Source organism: Palaemon carinicauda, chromosome 17 (assembly GCF_036898095.1).
Source record: "Palaemon carinicauda isolate YSFRI2023 chromosome 17, ASM3689809v2, whole genome shotgun sequence".
NCBI classification, from domain to species: Eukaryota; Metazoa; Arthropoda; class Malacostraca; order Decapoda; family Palaemonidae; genus Palaemon; species Palaemon carinicauda.
Window position 1 is genome coordinate 78,857,362 of NC_090741.1, and position 7,748 is coordinate 78,865,109.

Sequence of the window (7,748 nt, forward strand, 5' to 3'; positions counted from 1 at the left end):
GACTGCTTCAGGAGGTGCGGGGTTAACTTCTCAACCATCTCTTGAAACAGGTCAGGTGTGATTCTGATGTAATTTTTGTAGCCCTTTGGATCTTCCTTGCTGAGTTCAGTCAATAGACTGTCATAGCGTCCAAACGAGTGCCTTCTGGTTAACCATTCCCTGACCCACACTTTCCTTTGTATCTTTCTTCGAGGTAGGGTTGGCTTTTGTTTCTATTTTTCCTTTGCCAGCCTTTTCTGATGCACTCCAACAAATGCTACAGCAGCTGCCAGGTATAGGTATCTTCTCCTCAATGCAATGGTGTCTCTGACAGTAAGCATGTTGTCTCGACTGAAGCCAATCCAAGAATGTCCTCGGGTTGGAGAAGCCCCGTTTTTATATGGAGTGGCCAATTCGTGAACTGGCGTGAACTGGCGTGAACGATGCGTGAACGATGCGCAATGATGAGCGAACTCATGTGAACGTGTCGTGAACTTCTCGTGAACTATGCGTGCCAATTCGTGCCATCGCGTGAACGTCGCGTGAACGTCGCGTGAACGATGCGCGAACTGGAGTGAACTGGTCGTGAACAGTGCGGGAAAAACACCAGTGCGTGCCACAAAGTGGCACGCACTGGCACGCATCAATGCGTGCCAGAGCGTGGCAAAAATACGCGCAAGTGCCAGGCAGGCTTTAGTACACACGACTGGTGGAAGATTAAGAGGAATGTTAGGAAATGTTATGAGATTTTGCTCCGGACGCAAAGAGAGCGAAGTGATGGGTAGAAATAATATTATTCTTTTCTGCTTATAGTAAAAAGACAGGCATACAGATAAAAGTACATATGAACCCATGATGTATTTATACTAATACACAAACAGTCAGAAAGAGATCCACAAGTAAGGTAGGGAATAAATAAACGTAGTCGCTTTTTTGGCTTGTTATAGAAAGAGAAAGTCATAAAGAAGCAATACTTTACATTCTGTTACAGAGAGAGAGAGAGAGAGAGAGAGAGAGAGAGAGAGAGAGAGAGAGAGAGAGAGTGGAATCCTTTCTGGTAGAATGAGCTCTTGTACGTTCTCCTCCGCCATGACAGTCAAGGTATGTTTATTGGTTTCACTTTGGTTTGGGTCGAAGGAGATTAGGAATTTTATCATTGAAGGTAATTCAATTCCCAAAAAGGGGTGTATGATATAATTTGGAGGGTGATTAAGGTGAAGCTGTGAATTTTCTTAGGTTAAGGAAGAAGGAGATTAAGAAGGACAACAGCGAATGTAAGGAAGGAGAAATAATTCGAAGAGAGGATAGGGATGGAAGCTCATTGAAAAAAGTAGGATGCTGTACAATAGGATGTAATACAGGATGACGTTAAGCGCCAGGAAAGAGAGAGAGAGAGAGAGAGAGAGAGAGAGAGAGAGAGAGAGAGAGAGAGAGAGAGAGAGCTTTAATCCCTAATTAATGCAACAGTTCTTCATCGGGTGCTATTGAATCGTGTAGCAGAAAGATTTAGTCAATTCGTTTTTAATTTAGTCATTTCTATTACATTATTTTGGTTATATCATCTTCACTAAAAAGGGTTGTAGTAGTTTGAAAGCTTAATTTTTCTTTTTTAAATGATTTTACATCAATCATAGACATACCAAACCAACCGAATATAAGGCCGTGGGAATAAGGCAATACTCGTTTGAACCATTCATCAAATAATGTAAAGCATGGCGTCTAAGAGTCCATCTCAAGATTAATAGGTCTTGATGAATAACTCCAAAACCAGTCATAAAACCAGAGCATAAGATGAAGTAAAATCGTGGTTGCCAAAAGCATTTGTTAAGGGTCAGAGTTTGGGAAAGCTTCCAGGAATACCGTTCTTTATTAATGGATCTTGAGTGAATTCTCCTCCTGAATGCGGTGTTTGTGATTTAGATTTTATTCTGCTCGTCAGTCACTTAAAGTATGATAATTACTAAAATAATTAGAGCCAGTTGTCCTGATACCAGATCGAGCCAAATCCCACAAGGTGCGTTACTTTATCTTCTTTTGATTTTTGCTATGTCACAGCGTTTGGGAAGGGTACGATGGCTAACTTCCCCATCTCGAATATTTATTGAAAATTAAAAGTATAGGAAGCACTAAAGCCACTTCCTCAGTGTCAGATGCATACATGTAATATATACTTATATATACATACACATACATTCTATAGTCTTGCCTATTCTTTACATAATCTCCTCTGTCCTCATACAACTGACAACACTGAGATTACCAAACACTTCTTCCTCGCTCAAGGTGTTAACTACTGCAATGTTCAGTGGTGACTTTCCTCTTGGTAAGAGTAGAAGAGACTCTTTATCTATGGTGAGCAACTCATCTAGAAGTAGGACACTCCAAGACCAAACCATTGTTCTTTGGTCTTGGATAGTGCTATAGCCGCTCTACCATGGTCTTTCACTTTTTTGGGGTAGGGTTTTCTTGCTTAAGTGTGCTCTCAGGCACACTATTCTATCATATACCTACATATACATACACACATTATTTAGTCTGGCCTATTCTTTATATATTCACCTCTGTCCTCATACAATTGACAACACTGAGATTACCAAACAATTCTTCCTCGCTCAAGGGGTTAACTACTGTAATGTTCAGTGGCTACTTTCCTCTTGGTAAGGGTAGAAGATACTCTCTAGCTTTGATAAGCAGCTCTTCTAGGAGAAGGACACTCCAAAATCTTTTTTCTATGGTGTTGAATAGTGCCATAGCCTCTCTACCATGGCCTTTCACTGCCTTGGGGAAGAGTTCTCTTGCTTGAGCGTACACTCAGGCACACTGTTCTATCATATACTTATATATTCATACACTCACATTATATAATATGGCCTATTCCTTATATATTCTTCTCAGTCCTCATACAACTGACAACACTGAGATTACCAAACAATTCTTCCTCGCTCAAGGTGTTAACTACTGTAATGTTCAGAGGCTACTTTCCTCTTGGTTAGGGTAGAAGGGACTCTCTAGCTATGATAAGCAGCTCTTCTAGGAGGACACCCCAAAATAAATGTTCTCTGGTCTTGGATAGTGCCATAACCTCTCTACCATGGTCTTTCACTGTATTGGGTTAAAGTTCTTTTGCTTGAGTGTACACTCGGCTACACCATTCTATCTTATTTCTCTTCCTCTTTTATTTTTTGTAAGTTCTTTTATAGTTAACTTATGAAATATTTATCTTAATGTTTTACCTGTTCGTAAAATATTTTTTTTATTTGTTAATTACTTTTTCTTACAGTTTCCTTATATCCTTTCTTTACTGGGCTATTTTCCCTGTTGGAGTCCTCGGGCTGTATAGCATTTTGCTATCCCATCTATGGTGGAGCTTACCCAGTAACAATAATAATAATAATAATAATAATAATAATAATAATAATAATAATAATATAATAATAATAATAATAATATTAATAATGTTAACAATACTACTCATAATAATAATAATAATAATAATAATAATAATAATATAATAATAATAATAATAAAAACAAAAATAATAATGAAAAATGATATTAATAATAATAATAACAACAACAACAACAACAACAACAATAATAATAATAATAATAATAATAATAATAATAATAATAATCCAAAAGAGCTTTTACCATGCCAAAACGGGTTTCTTAACGAGCGTTGTATTTAGGAGAGATTTCATTAGAGATATAAGACTTATTGATGGAGAGAAGCTCACTTGACCTTAAAAGAATGGATATGCTATGCGAAAGGGAATAGATGAATCATATGTATTAGAAAATAAGAATATTGTAGCTATGACCAATATTATGCAATGAGAGAGAGAGAGATGAGAGAGAGAGAGAGAGAGAGAGAGAGAGAGAGAGAGAGAGAGAGAGAGGAGAGAGAGAGAAGTTGGCACATTGACAATGATCCCAAATCATCTGGAAAGGAAGTATCGTTAATTTTTCCTCTCATTAAAACATATTTCCACTCCACACCGGGGCTGTTTTCTCTTCTTGATTCTCTCTCTCTCTCTCCTCTCGTCCTCTCCTCCTCTCTCTCTCTTCTCTCTCTCTCTCCTCTCTCTCCTCTCTCTCTCTCTCTCTCTCTGATTTTGGGATCATTGTCAATGTGCCAACTTCTCTCTCTCTCTCTCTCTCTCGCTCATCTCTCTCCTCTCTCTCTCTCTCTCTCTCTCTCCTCTCTCTCTCTCTCTCGTGTTATGTTAATCCATTTCCATAACGTCTATGCGAAGTCAATCTTAACATTACGAGTTATTACTTAATATAAATTTCTCTCTCTCTCTCTCTCATCTCTCTCTCTCTCCTCTCTCTCTCTCTCTCTCTCTCTCTCTCCTCTCTCTCTCTCTCTCTCTCTCATTTTAAATAGAACAGGATACCTCTCCTGAACGCCGTTTAGATTTTCCTTAGGTTACTATGGAAAATGTAATAGTTTCACAAAAAAAAAGCACTAATATTTCTACAAGGTTATACCTTTGTTCTCCCATGTAAGCTTTTTAAGACATTCAGAGAATAATAAATCATTCGATGATTTAAAAGGTGATGACTGAGGTAAAAATTTTCTGGTAAAAATCAGTGTCGAAGAAAGTCGATAATATCCATTCTCTCCTGGCATCTATCTCTTGCGCTTAATATTTTTTCCTAAAATATTTTCTAATGAATTAGGAATTACTCAAAATTTACCTAACCTTGAATAAAAAAAATAAAAAAAAAACATCAAATATCCAGTAGAACGAGGGTTAGTTTTCATTGTCTGGGAGTTATTTGAGTATGAATTTTAGGTTTGATGGACAGCAAAACAAATTTACCTTATTGTTTTTTCTGAACCTTCCCTAATTACCATGGTTCAACTGTAATGGTAATGGAATATATAACCCTCGTGTTAACTATTTTCAGCCAGAAAAAAAGGACTCAATAATAATGAAATTTTCCAGGAAATACTCCACCTTCTCAAATATGTATGATATTTATACAAATCAAAACGCGTATCTGGAAGAGGAGAGAAAAGAATTTCAGTTTAACATTTATTTATTTTTTATTTTTTTCATTTTTACATTTTATGAGTTTAATTCCCACCTGGATATAAACTCAATTTCTGTCTTATTGCTGAGAGACGTCTCGTTTACCAACGATTGAACCTTTGTCTGAAAGTATGTCAGGTTTTGTGAATTAATCAAACTGTAATCGGTGTGTTTTGTCATGAGCAGCAAACTCAATTATCCATTGATTTTCAGTTTATAAACCTTTGAGAGATTCTGTCAGCTCTAGTCAGTCCTATTGGTTATATAGCCCCCCCCCCCCCCCCCGCTCCCTCCCGAAGAATATTAGCTTCCAGATAAAAAAAGGTGATGATTTGGCCTTCTCATTTAGCTACTTCATCTGAATATCTGGATTGAAACAGAGATATCAAATTTTTTTTTTCCTCAATCTCTTGTAATTATTCATATTCTGAAAATGAGATCCTGAAGATATATTAAAGCGGGGATCATGAATGGAGTATTCATACTAGTGTAATAAAAGAACATTTGAACTTTCTCCTATATTTTATAAGCTATCTGTAATATGAAATATAATAATATCCATGTTGGGGTACATGAAGAAATTTAACTATATAATGACTGATATCCTGATTCACATTGGTATACATAATAATATAATCAAGAAATATCCGATATTTTTCTTGCAATAAACCAATTCCCTTAAGTTGGCAATGTGGGGTAATTGTTCCCAACTGCTTGTTTTAAAAAAAAATATCGTAAATTAATCCTATTATTGCCTTGGGTGGAAACTCGTGTTCAGCAAAGCTTTATATTAGAATTAAACACAAAAAAGTTGTCCCTTGGTCCGACACCAAGGACATGGTCTATTTTCTCTCCCTCTCCTTGACCTTAAAAGGATTGATATGCTATGAAAAGGGAATTATGGAAAAGGGAATAGATGAAGCATATATCTAAGTAAATAAGAATAATGTAGCTACTAGCAATACTACGCACATGAGAGAGAGAGAGAGAGAGAGAGAGAGAGAGAAGAGAGAGAGAGGAGAGAGAGAGAGAGAGAGAGGTTGGCACATTGACAATGACCCCAAATCATCTGGAAGGGAAGTATCGTTATTTTTCCTTCTCATTAAAACATATTTCCTATCCACACCTGGCTATTTTCTCTGCTTTGACTCTCTCCCTCTCTCTCCCTCCTCTCTCTCTCTCTCTCTCTCTCCTCTCTCTCCTCTCTCTCTCTCTCTCTCCTCTCTCTCTCTCTCTCTCTCACTTTAAATAGAACAGGATACCTCCCCTGAACACCGCTTTAGATTTCCCTTAGGTTACTATGAAAAAATGTAATAGTTTCACAAAAAAAAAACACACAAATATTTCTACAAGGTTATACCTTTGTTCTCTCATTTAAGCTTTTTAAGACATTCAAAGAATAATAAATTATTCTATGATTTAAAAGGGTGAAAACTGAGATGAAAATGGTCGGGTAAAAATCAGTGTCGAAGAAAGCCATTAATATTCATTCTCTCCTGGCATCTATCTTATGCACTTAATATTTCTTCATAAAATATGTTCTAATAAGTTAGGAATTACTCAAAATTTACTTAACCTTGAATAATAAAAAAAAAAAAAACATCAAATATCCAGTAGAATGAGGGTTGGCTTTCATTGGCTGGGAGTTATTTGAGTATGAATTTTAGGTTTGATGGACAGCAAAACAAATTTACCTTATTGTTTTTAATTAACGTTCCTTAATTACTATGGTTCAACTGTAATGGTAATGGAATATATTATATTCCCTCCAAATATAACCCTCGTGTTAACTATTTTTTTGCCCCCCCCCCCACCAAAAAAAAAAAAAAAAAAAGATGCAATAATAATGAAATTCGCCAGAAATACTCCACCTTCTCAAATATGAATGATGTATATACAAATCAAAAGGCTATCTGAAAGAGGAGATAAAAGAATTTGTTTTACTTATTTTTTCTTTACATTTCATGAGTTTCATTCCCACGTGAATATAAACTAAATCTGTCCCATTGCTGAAAGACGTCACGTTTACCAACTATTGAACCCTTGTCTGAAAGTATGTCAGGTTTTTTTTTTATAATTAATCAAACTGTTATCGGTGTGTTTTGTCAGTAGCAGCAAACTCAGTTATCCTTTGATTTTCTGTTCATCAACCTTTGAGAGATTCTGTCAGTTATAGTCAGTCCTATTGGTTACATTGCCAACCCCTCCCCACAAGAATGTTAAGGAGCGGAGTTTTACAAGGGTGTCAACTGAATTAGTTTTATTTGATGTAGTTCACTAGAATAGATGATATCTTCCAGAGGTGAAAAAAAAAATTATTTGAATATTTGACTACATCAAGGTGATGATTTTTCCTTCTCATCTAGATGCTCTATCTGAATATATTGAATGAAACGGAGAAATAAGAAAAAAAATATTTTTCGCTCATTCTCTTTTAATTATTGATATTCTGAAAAAGAGATCCTGAAGATATACTAAAGCAGGGATCATAAATGGAATATTCATACTAATGTAATAAAAGAACATTTGAACTTTCTCCTAGATTTTATAAGCAATCTGTAACTTGAAAAAATAATAATATCCATGTTGAGGCACATGAAGAAATTTAAACTAATAATGACTGATATCCAGATTCACATTGGTATGCAAAATAAATATAATTAAGAAAATATCCGATATCTGTCTTGCAATAAACTAATCCCCTTAAGATGGCAATGTGGGGTAATTG